The following is a 13,331-nucleotide window of genomic DNA, read 5'->3' as shown; positions in this document are numbered from 1 at the left end:
AACATGCAAACTCCACTCAGAGATGGCCGAGGCTGGAATTGAACCCGGATCTCCTAGCTGTGAGGTCTGCACACTTACTCATTAAATGTAACATATAAAATATCAAGCTTTAATAAAGGTGCCAGTGAATATGCATCTTTTGCGTAGTTTGTATAGCAGTGGAATGACAGGTAGAGACCCAAACAGAAGCATGTAGAGGGAAAAAGCAGAGGGCCTAAAATTGAGCCAAGTGGGACCCCACACAACAGAGGAGCATTTAAAATGTTTTGTGAAATGAGCCAAAAGCAAAATGACACCAAAGTTCTATCCATCCATCTTCTTCCGCCAATCCGGGGTCATGTTGTGGGGCAGCAACCTCGGCAGAGTCTCCAAGACTTGCCTCTCCACTGTGTCCAGCACCCCCGGGTGATCATGTTTTGGAGATGTTCCCAGGCTAGTTGATAGACATAGTCTCTCCAAAGTGTCCCGGGTCTTCCGGTCGGACATGCCCGAGGGCGGTAGACCTGAGGGAGGTAGCCTAGCCAAATGTCCCATTCCTATCCTTCAAGGGAGAACCTAGCCACCCTACGGAGGAAACTAATTTCAGCCGCTTGTACTGTTGCAGAGTCCGCATCTCTGCAGACGCCACACCAATCACCTATCCATCTCACAAGCCATACTTCCTTCACATGTGGTACTTAAGCTCCACCCTTCTCCGGTATAGACCTTGCCCCCAGGTCGTTATCATCAAGCCGCACGCCCAGGCCTGGCTCCAGAGGGAGGCCCAGTGAGAGAAAGCTTGAGCAATTATTTTTGCTCATCATTGAGGTCTTGTGCGCAACTTTTTACTCCTTACTCTTTACCAAACATGCAAACTCCTCCACTGCAATAAGGTGGTATCTCATGCTAGGAGTCCACTGGGCCGGCGCCAGTTGGTGCCAGTTTGCGCCAAAAATTATGTGATTTCTTATTGCATAGTGGCTCGCTGTGGCGCTGAATTAATGTTCGCTCGGCATGTTGCCATGTTGCTGTTATACCAATCACATAATCTTTGACGGAAACTGGCACCAACTGGCACATCAGTGGCGCAACTTGGCTCACGCCATTACATTCCAGTGGATTCCAATAGGCGGATCGTTTGCAACATTTGGTTCCACTTGGTGGACACTTTGCACCGATTCCTTGATGCAATGAAGATTGCGATGAAGATTTAAAAAGCCGCCAAACGCCGTTATGGGCCACCACGAACCAGTTGGGAGGCAGTTTGAGCCACTGCACGCCACTAGGCACCTTATTGGCGACACTAGGCGCCACAGGCAATTGCATTGGCGCGAACTGGCACCAACTGGCGCCGGTCCAGTGGACTCTTAGCATCAAGGAGTGACTTGGTAGATACAAAATATCATTCTATCAGATGGAAACACCTAAAAATGTTGCACTCCTGCAGAAATAAAAAGCATTTTAGAAATCTTTAGGCTCTAATTCATGTGGGTGTCCACTAACAGCCCTCCCGTTTTCCCTGGGAGGTTCCTGTAGTTTGCACTTCTTTTCCGGCGCCCTTCCATTTTAATAGTTTCCCATACGTAGAGAAAACACACAACACACATACAACATTGGGCAGTCGGGTCATTCACACCAGCACCCCTTATGGTGGGAACATCGGCAAGTATTGAAGAATTGTGTGTCAAATGTATCTGATCTCAGCGTATTGAGGAACACATTGATGGAGTTTCCTCCTCTAATTGATGATCACATTGTCCCCTTGTGGATTACGTAGCCCACACCTCCTCCATCCAATCAACTTGCACACTCTCTATTGTTTCCCCACAAACAAGTCATGTAGAACAGAGGCACATGTCTTTTAGCTTCATCCTGACCAGATGATTCCACTACACACTAAGCCCAACGGCTGACACGGAGCATTATATAACTGCACACACGCGCTTGACGTGACTCCACAGAAGCACACGAGTGCACTTCAAATAGTAAACGCTCTCACACAACCCCAAAAGTCAGCATGAAAATGAAAGCGAGGAGTTAGCACTGTCATAATGGCGAAAACGACGATGCTAAACTGCATACACAATGACTAATCAAGAATGAATGTTATTGATGATGACTGATAATGTTAATAAGACTTTCTTAGAATATCAGTGTGTGCAGCAGCTGATTTGTTAGAAGCTGCATTACCCTGAAAGACTTGCTCCAAAGTTTAATTAATGGAGGATGAGGCAAAGTTGCATCCTTTAATTTTTCATACGTGGCCTGTAAATACATCAAGAGTATGTTATGTGAAATTCTTTCCAGATGACCTCCTTTTACTTTGCAATGAAGCAAAAACGTGAGCGACACCATGGCGGAACATGAAAAGAAACAGTAAAAAAAATCCAAATGTCTGATAAAATATTACTTTGCCATAGAATGCTTGCTTTTATGTCCCGCTCCGTCACACAGTCTGATGTTGCTCTGTAAACAAACCCCCACTCTGCCTTGTACTTATCAAAGCCTTCTCTTCTCAAAGCTACTGTGGCGTAGTCTCTTAGATTACCTTAATGACCCATACGTATATCGCTGCAAAAAGTTTCCAGTTTTAAAAAGCATTGGTATTATTTTGATAGTTCCAAAGTTATAGTAATTTAACAATAGTTTTCCCAAGAATTTGACTGCACTCCCATGCTCAGACTGCCCGCTGCTGTTGTGACGAATATCAAGTGCAGCACAAAGCTTGTGTTCAAAATGATGATGATTTGGATGGAATTTTCAAGAATTGTCAGAAAAGGGACATGGACGAAATAAATTAAATTTGATACAATTTTGGGGGCGATCCCGATCACCATCTGGATTCAAGATTTTTTTGCAGGTTCCTTTGCAGGAAATCATCTACATTGTCAAAAATTGTAAAGCAAAAACATCAACTGATTGTAATGGAATCAAAATGGACACTATAAAAACGGTAGTCATCATCAGAACATCAGCAATTTATCTTTTCAGACTGGAAGAAAACAGCTAAGGTTGTTCCAATTTTTAAAAATGGTGATAAACACCAATTTACCAATCGGCCAGTCTCCTTACTACCACAATTCTCCAAAATTATTGAGAAGCTATTCAACGATAGGCTGGATAAACGAATTATCCAGCAAACAAATTACTATCAGAAAGTCAGTATGGATACCGAGCTAACATTTCTACCTCCATGCCACTGATCAAAATTACGGAGGAAATCACTAAAATCACAAGAAATCACTCCACACTTTTTATTGCTCTCTGGTTCTACCATATCTTACTTATTGTGTGGAAATATGGGCTAATAACTATAAAAGCAATCTTCACTCGCTAAATGTACTGCAAAAAAGGTCAGTAAGGATAATTCATAATGCCGCCTACAGAGAACATACTAACTCCTTATTTCTAAAATCACAAATACTTCAACTTGCTGATATAGTTCATCTTCAAACAGCTAAAATAATGCATAAGGCTAAAAACAACCAATTAGCTAAAAATGTCATCCAATACTTCTCTACAAGAGAGGAGAAATATGATCTCAGGGAAGAAGTACATTTGAAACACTTATATGCTAGGACTACGTTAAAAAGCCATAGCATTTCAGTATGTGGAATCAAACTATGGAATGGATTGAGTAAGGAAATCAAACAATGCACAACGATGAGCCAATTCAAGAAACAATACAAGCAGTTGATGTTTGCTAAATACAAGGATGAAGAGTCTTGAACCAGTCATGATGTGCTATATATATCACTATATTGACACTTACTATGGTACACATTATGTCATTGGATGCTCATATCACCTCATACTTCGGTACGTGCCAAAAATAAAATAAAACAAAAAAACAAAAACAAAAGAAAACAAAAACTTTTTTTAAAAAAACTATATTAGGAAAGCAGGAAGTGAACAAATGTAACAGTTACTGATTGTAATAGTACCAGGTGGAGGGGTAGGATTTAATAAGCTGTGAACTGATAATGTGATGCACTCAATTGTAATCTGATGCATGTTCAAATGAAATAAAACCATTACCATTACCATTACCATTACCTTTAACACTGCTAGATGGGACCATTTGTGCCATTTGTGCATATAAATATGTATATATATATTTGTGCGCAAAATAAATGTCCAGGGCACTTGTTTGAGATATTTTGCCTTCCCGGTAAATTGGGACACATATATAAACACTTACCACTGTCATCTTAAGTGTTAGCATGCTAACATTAGCATGTTAGCATTGATAGCATGCTAATATTAGTGTAGTAGCATTTCTAGCCGTTCTCATTGGTAGACACATATAAACACAGTAGTACTATCATCCTAGATATTAGCATTTTAAGATTAATATATTAGAATTGTTAACATGCTAACATTAGCATAGTAGCATTTTAGCCATTTTCATATTTAGACATTATGCTAGGTGTCAGCATGCTAATGTTAACATTCCTAGCATGCTAACATGAGCATACAAACATTTTTTTGCAATTTTCATGAACACGAACTTTAGCAGAGACTTAGCGCTATCATGCTAGATGTTAGCATGCTCACGTTAACTTGTAGCATGCGAAGATAATTATTTAAGCGATTCAAACCCTTCCATGGTATGTTTTCGTAGTGCAGAAATCCAAATGCATAGTAGCATTTCAACCATTTTCATAGGGAGACAATATTATGCTTGGTGTCAGCATGCTAATTTTAGCATTCCATGTATGCTAACATGAGCATACAAGCATTTTTTTTTGCAATTTTCAGGAATATGAATAACAGACACTTGGCGCTATCATGCAAGATGTTAGCATGTTAACATTGGCTTGTAGCATGCTAACATGATTATTTAAGTGATTCAAACCCTTCAATGGTGTGTTTTCAAGGTGCAGGAATTTAAATAGGTAGATAAAATAAAAGTAGAACTAACATTTATTTTGTAAATCACAATATGGGGGCAACTATGGTGCTTGGCGGGGGTCTGTGCTCATGAATTATTTAATTAACTTTTTTCAACAACCAGCAGGACATGAACCAAGAACATTGCAAAACTCGCAAAGTTGCTGAGAGCACTTAAAGTGAGAGTCTAAAATGTCAAGCCTTCTTTTGTTACCTGACCTACTGTATTTATTCCAGTGGTACGATGTGACTCGTACAAAAGTACAACATTTTGTACAATTTGACACAAACCTAAATTTAATTTGATGCCTGTTTTAGAGTAATACAAATACATGGCAAATGAATTGTTCAATAATATGTTTAGTTCAAAATAACACAATTAACAAAATAACTATTTAACTATTTTTGTTATACAAATCTATACTGTATAAACATTTCAGTCCAAGGTTATGATAGCACAGGTTTATCAAACTATAAAAAAAAACTATAAAAAGTAAGGAGGGGTTAACTATTTGTTTTTTTTTTGTGACTGCCAACATTTAAATTGCACTTTATTTTCAAAGCGCATCTCTACTTGGTGTCCTCATTTGTCATTAAATACAGGCATCATATTTTAATAGAACACTTGTAAAAGAACTACAAGGTGAAGCAAATATTTGAACTACTCAACATCAGCTGGTAAGCAACGTGTTGGAAACCCCAGCAATAGCGGAACGTTGAACAACTAGTATCTTCAGGACAAGCCAGAAGTATGAGTGCAAGATTGTTAAGTGACACTTTAAAAAAGTAAGTTGTGATGCGGATAGATGAGTGATGTATCCCATGAATGTGGATGGAATGAGATCACACATGCTGGAATAGATGAGGTTGTTGTTCTCAATTGACTACATATTTTACAGGCTGCTGTTCACTCTGCCGATAATAACAAACAAAGTGAAATATGTGTTGCATATCTAGTCTGCCAGCAATGCCAATTTTGGTACATGCTTTTCAAAATAAAGCACAGTGAAGCATTTTTAAACGTTTTCAAAGTAATGTTGAGTAAGGACCTCAAACAATGCACAACAATGAGCCAATTCAAGAAACAATACAAGCAGTTGATGTTTGCTAAATACAAGGATGAAGAGTCTTGAACCAGTCATGATGTGCTATATATATCACTATATTGACACTTACTATGGTACCCATTATGTCATTGGATGCTCATATCACCTTGTACTTCGGTATGGGACAAAAACTTAAAAAATTAAAAAAAAAAAAAAAAACTTAAATTGTGTTATGGAAAGCAGGAAGTGAACAAATGTAACAGTTACTAATTGTAAAAGTACCAGACGGAGGGGTAGGATTTAATAAGCTTTGCTTCTTCCTACTCCTTTTGGACATGTGGAACTGTGAACTGATTATGGGATGCACTCACCATGCTTTGTGATGAAAATACATGAAGAACATTAAGAACACGACATATTGTATGCTAACCGTAAAATGTACGGACATATTTTGGTGTGAGCTTTCAACATTGATCAAAAACATGCTATGCTAACCTTGCTGGAAAAACCCAACATGGACCAAAAAACAAAAAAAACCTTAAACTGTATTATGGAAAGCAGGAAGTGAACAAATGTAACAGTTACTGATTGTCAAAGTACCAGATGGAGGGGTAGGAATTAATAAGCTTTGCTTCTTCCTACTCCTTTTGGACATGTAGAACTGTGAACTGATTATGGGATGCACTCAATTGTAATCTGATGCATGTTCAAATGAAATAAAACCATTACCATTACCATTACATTACCATTACCATTACCATTACCATTACCATTACCATTACCATTACCATTACCATTACCAATGTTGGTCAATATGTGCATAAATGTGTAGCATACATATGCATTCATACAATATTTACATTAAATTTTTTCACATTTTTAAGGTGTGGCAGCTTTTGTTTTGTAGTGGTGCACCGCCACGATCAGTTGCATGTAGTGAAAACCCTGGGTTAAAACTTTTGTGAGTTAGATTCAAAATCTTACCAGGCCATATATTGCGCATGTCTGGTCTTTTCTGCTGATAGTTTAAATGGTTGATAGACTGGGGCACATAATCTCTCTGAAGTGAATTCATCTGAAACTGAAATGGCAATGTCTCAGTCGTATGCGGATGGTTAATGCTAAAACCAAAGCAAAGTATATGATCTGCTTAGAGAAGAACAAACCGTTCCTACACAAGTTAATGTTAATGTGACACAAGATGGATTTAGGCAACAACAAAACCGTCTGTAAAGTTAATTGTTGATTGTGTTGAGTCCAGGATGTACTCATCAGTCACACAGCAACACTGAATGTGCCAATTAAATGTGAGAAATATCTTTCACGAGGGGTGGACTCTAGTCTTTAACACTCTTCTACAGTGCTCTTCTGTTCGAACGAGTCAAAAGAGGTGTCATAAGTTGCACAAAAGAATCACCATGAATGACTTCTCATAAGGATGCAGCTTGAGCAGGGGTCTCAAACACGCAGCCCACGGGCCAAATGTGGCCCGCAGGACACTAGTTTGAGGCCCCCGCCTTGATATGAAAGTTTAATGTTAGTGCGGCCCGCGCAAGTTTGATATGGATGCTGTATGGTATCATGTACCCAGAAAAAAATATTATGTTTGATTAATGTTCATGTTAAAGATTAAATAACTGTTAATAGTTATCCTCCCTATCCGTGTGGAAGTGGTAAGTTTTTGGCTATTTAAGTTTAAAGGAAATAACTTGAAGGCTACCGTTTAGGTCGCTAAAGGTCGCTCTGGTTTGCGAGTTAGCATGTGTCTCAAGACCCTGCAGTTGCGCAATATGTTGTAAATAAAAACAGTATAAATGTGACTATAGTCGTGTTTTGTCATGTCTACAGGGCTCTAATAATGCTTTGTTCATTTTAATCTGAAAAAAATAATTTGTCTACCCACCAACTATATGTGTTTTTTTAAGTTTTTATTATTTGCCGTTTTATTAATATTATTATATTTATGTATTACTGATTGATTGATTTTCTTTATTCTTGATTTGTTTATTTATTTTTCATCTTATTTTGTGTAGAAAAATAAAAAGTAAGATATTTGAGAACAGTGGAATGTTTTATCAGAGCTTTTATTGTAGAAAATTGGAACCAAAGCGCTGAAAAAGTTTGTATATTTTTCTGTTTTTAATAAATGTTTTTTTGGGGGGGGGGGTTTGGAAAACCTGATGCGGCCCAGTCTCGCCCAGACCCTAGCTCCAGTGGCCCCCAAGTAAATTGATTTTGAGACCCCTGATCTTGAGTGTTAAAAAGCGCTCGCTCCTACAGTCGGCTCTTTGAAGTGACTGTGTTAAATCAGGGGGGTGTAACGATTCAACTACATCCATCTGTTTTGGTTCATGTACATCATTAATTTATACCTGATTCCCTTACAAAAAACTACGGGAATCAAGGAAACTGTTTTTTTTTTTTGACAAAAAACTTACTGAATCCATTTAAAGTGACTGAATCATATCGTTGTAAATGATATCATTTTGATAATAAATTTAAGCATTTAAGCAACATAAAACTCAGAGGAGCCCGTTTCAGAGTCAAAAGAGTTGGTTCTTTTTAGGGAGCCGAGCCGAAAGAACAAAAATCCCATCGCTCGTTCATTCCATTGAAACTAACGATAAAACAAAGTCATCTCGTGACTGATGATGAGCAGTAAGATGAGGTTGTAGGCTACTTTTTATGGCATCTGGTCCTTGAGCTACACGTTTATTGCTCAAAAGCAGGTCAGTGTGATACGCAGGATCAGTGGAATTGTTTGTATATTTAACCCGGTGAAGGACATCACTGTTAAACATTTGGATTCCATTCATTCATTCATTCATTTTCTACCACTTCACGAGGGTCGCGAGCGTGCTGGAGCCTATCCCAGCTGTCTTCGAGCGAGAGGCGATTGGTTGCCAGCCAATCACAGGGCACATATAGACAAACAACCATTCACACCACACTCACATTCAGACAGTGGTTGGGGTGAAAGGGTTAGAGCAGGGGTCTCAAACTCAATTTACCTGGGGGCCACTGGAGCTAGGGTCTGGGCAAGGCTGGGCCGCATCAGGTTTTCCAAAAAAAAAAACGCATTTATCACAGAAAACAGAAAAATATACAAACTTTTTCAGTGCTTTGGTTCCGATTTTCTACAATAAAAGCTCTGATAAAACATTCCACTGTTCTCAAATATCTTAATTTTTTTTCTGCACAAAATAAGATGAAAAATAAATAAACAAATCAAGAATAGAGAAAATCAATCAATCAGTAATAAATAAATATAATAATAATAACAAAACGGCAAATAATAAAAACTTAAGAAACCACATATAGTTAGTGGGTAGACAAATAATTTTTTTCAGATTAAAATGAACAAAGCATTATTAGAGCCCTGTAGACATGACAAAACACGACTATAGTCACATTTATACTCTTTTTATTTACAACATATTGCGCAACTGCAGGGTCTTGAGACACATGCTAACTCACAAACTAGAGAGCTAGCGACGGTAGCCTTCAAGTTATTTCCTTTAAACTTAAATAGCCAAAAACTTACCACTTCCACACAGATAGGGAGGATAACTATTAACAGTTAACCTTTAACATGAACATTAATCAAATGTAATAATTTTAAGATAAGATAAGATTAAGATAAGATATGTCTTTATTCGTCCCTCAGTGGGGAAATTTGCAATTTTTTCTGGGTACATGATACCATACAGCATCCATATCAAACTTGCGTGGGCCGCACTAACATTAAACTTTCATATCAAGGCGGGGGCCTCAAACTAGTGTCATGTGGGCCACATTTGGCCCGCGGGCCATGTGTTTGAGACCCTGGGTTACAGTTAGGATGACGGGTGTGCTTGAGCTGGAAGCTTGTAACTGCCGTCCTGTATTAACATTAAAAAACATTACAAAACTCCAAAGACATAAACCTCACTGCATGTCATTAATGCATTTTATACTTTCAATGTGTTTAATTCAAAGTATGTGTGGCTACTTAGTGCTTAAACCTGGATTGTGATGCGAGTGAAGAATGGCAGGCGGGTTTTAAGGGGCAGGGGGAGCCAGACATATCTCAAAATATTGACATTTTTATGACCGTATATCAATTACTCTTGGATTTTTGCAACGCATCGGGCGGGTGGGTCCCAAATGTAACGATTGTAATTATAAAAAAATAGGCCATAAATCATAAGTCCTGCAGGCAAAGGTGAAGCTATTGTAATTCTGTGCATGTGTGTGTGTTTAAGCTGCCATTGACGAGCTGCTGGCTGACACATTCCAAACATAGTGACCTCGGACCTTATAAGGTCATGACTCATTATTACCCCTTGTGCCAGTCTGCCCAGCAACAGAGCAGCAGACAAGCTGGGACAGTCGCATTTTTCCACAACATTGTAGCTGATCTCCAAAAACCTTGAAGTAATTAGCAGGATTAGACAAAAACAAGCACAAGTAAATTCTTCCTGAATTCCAAAATGATTTGGGCAACATTTGTTTGACTGAGTTCATGTATTTGTAATGTTGATGGCAAAGGCAAAAAGCTTTCTCTCTTTGAACTCGGTGGGATTGTTGGGCTGCATAAGCAAGGCCTCTCGCAGCACACCATTGGTGCTGAAATTGGACACAGTAAGAAAGTTCTTCAAAGGGTTATGGAACAAAAAAGTCAAATGGTAGACTCCAAAAAATATCCCCGTCCCTGAGCTGGAGGATGCCATTGGCTGTCAATCAAGACACAGGACCATCGTTGGCCCAAATGAAGGTTGTTACTGGTGCCGAGTGCAGTCCAAGCCTTTAGAAGACAACAGTTCTTCAAAGGCTTCATCTCCTTCAGCACCACAAAGTTGTCTGTTTGAAATGTGCTGGAAATGTTACTGTGACGGTCCTGATGTCTTCCTACGTTACTGGCATCACAAAGAGATCGCACCTGAGATGTTTTCCACACGGCAAAGTGGAGGGGTCGCCATTATGATCCTACAATGGAACAATACAGGGTCATCAAACGGCTGTTGTTGGGGACATCCCTCATGATTGAAAGCCCTGGTCTGTGTGGTAATGACTGGCTTTATCGACAGGATGACTTCCTCTAGACAAGCTCATTCTTTTGGACCAGCCTGTGTGTTCGCCTGATCTACTGAAAACATTGGATGGATGGCAGGGGAAGTTTACAGTTCCAGACAGTGGATGCCCTCCGTAAGATATCTTCACCATCTGGAGCAAAATTCCCACTAGCCTCCTGGAAACACTGGCATCAAGTTACCAGGCAGCTTTCTATTTTTTTGAGCGGTGGTCTTGAACTTTGGTAATGGTAATGGTAATGGTTTTATTTCATTTGAACATGCATCAGATTACAATTGAGTGCATCCCATAATCAGTTCACAGTTCCACATGTCCAAAAGGAGTAGGAAGAAGCAAAGCTTATTAAATCCTACCCCTCCATCTGGTACTTTTACAATTAGTAACTGTTACATTTGTTCACTTCCTGCTTTCCATAATACATTGTATATGAGCATCCAATGACATAATGGGTACCATAGTAAGTGTCAATATTTAGAGGTTATCACATGGTTTGTCTGGTATCAGGCCAGGTATCATGCCCCCAAGTGTCAGTATCAGCCCGATCCCCATTTTCTTTTCTGATTGATAAAATAATGTAGCGACCCTGACGTGTTCATGTTGACATGTTGTGCTCTTGAGTGTCTGACTGTTCCGGGTGACTGTGAATGCACCAGGGGTGGGGGCGTGTCGTGTTGAGGAAGCACTATTGCGTTGCTGGCGGTGGTTGCAACGGCGTGGTTACGGCCGACAGTAGCCAGTATTGTTGTGTAATAAAAGCTTGTTAGCGATCACAGTCGTGTCCTTTCCATAGCGTCGGCAACGACCTTACAATAAACATAGACACGTATTTGTCTAACTCAGGCGGGGGAATACTTTCTACCAGTCTTCGTTCGTTCTTGTAGTTGCAGTCGCTCTTGGTTTTCCGACTTGTATTTGCATTTTTAGTTTTTTCGATCATTTCAAGAGTGCCCTCCTCATTAATGGTGATAATACGTTCCATTTCTAATATTCTGTTTGCTATTTTCCCTATTTGTCTTTCGCCGGGAGTGTCAACCGCTGACATGTTGACAGAGCACAGACGGCAGCAAAACAAACGCTCGTGCGCTGTTCTCTGATTGGTTGTTTTACGGGCACGATACCGAGCAGCGCGCTCTGAGTGGACAGCTACGGGGGCTGATACTGGACATGGTTAAACTCTATATTTTATCAGTATCACTGCCCTGGGCTTTGACACAGTATCATTTCGGCCTTTTCCCGTATCATTCATGGGCGGTTTCTAGGGTACAGGGCCAATTAACACTGTAGTATGTGATAAAGTGATATATATAGCACATCATGACTGGTCCATAGTTTGATTCCACATACTGAAATGCTATGGCTTTTTAACATAGTCCTAGCATATAAGTGTTTCAAATGTACTTCTTCCCTGAGATCATATTTCTCCCCTCTTGTTGAGAAGTATTGGATGACATTTTTAGCTAATTGGTTATTTTTAGCCTTATGCATTATTTTAGCTGTTTGAAGATGAACTATATCAGCAAGTTGAAGTATTTGTGATTTTAGAAATAAGGAGTTAGTATGTTCTCTGTAGGCGGCATTATGAATTATCCTTACTGACCTTTTTTGCAGTACATTCAGCGAGTGAAGATTGCTTTTATAGTTATTAGCCCATATTTCCACACAATAAGTAAGATATGGTAGAACCAGAGAGCAATAAAGAGTGTGGAGTGATTTCTGATTGAGAACAAATTTTGCTTTGTTCAATACTGAAATATTTCTGGCCACCTTATGTTGTATATTTTGTAATATGAGGTTTCCAGCTCATATTTTCATCTATTGTGATCCCCAGAAATTTATTTTCGTTCACCCTTTCAATGTCCACACTGTCTATTCGTATTTTCTGGTGCGTGTCCTTTCTGCTGTTACCAAACAGCATGATTTTAGTTTTACTTAGTTCTTGGATTATCTTTGGATTAACTTTGGATTATCTGATGAACAGTCTATTTCACTGGTTTGCAATCACTTACTCAAACGTACTATTTCTTGTTTTAACATTTTCAAGCTCTACTTAGAACCTCCTTAAGATCCAACACTGCAAAACGTGCATTCTTGCCATTTTTCAACTCACCATTTAGATCAGGAATGTATAGATTGACATATACCACCACCTGCTTGTCAGGGTGCACCCTGCTGATTGCACAAACGGAAATGTAAACATGCTGTGTCGGGATAAAGACTCAAGGCGGACAGCCAAGGTGTTAGCTTAGCGTCTGCATGCTGGGAAAGTGATCCGTCATGAATAACACAGGAGAAGAAAGTGGAGGATAGAGTTACATCTGAAGGACATCTCCCTCACGTCAA

Source organism: Doryrhamphus excisus, chromosome 18 (genome assembly GCF_030265055.1).
Source record: "Doryrhamphus excisus isolate RoL2022-K1 chromosome 18, RoL_Dexc_1.0, whole genome shotgun sequence".
Lineage (NCBI taxonomy): Eukaryota > Metazoa > Chordata > Actinopteri > Syngnathiformes > Syngnathidae > Doryrhamphus > Doryrhamphus excisus.
The sequence above is the reverse complement of the archived record's forward strand: the minus strand, read 5'-3'. Positions refer to the sequence as shown.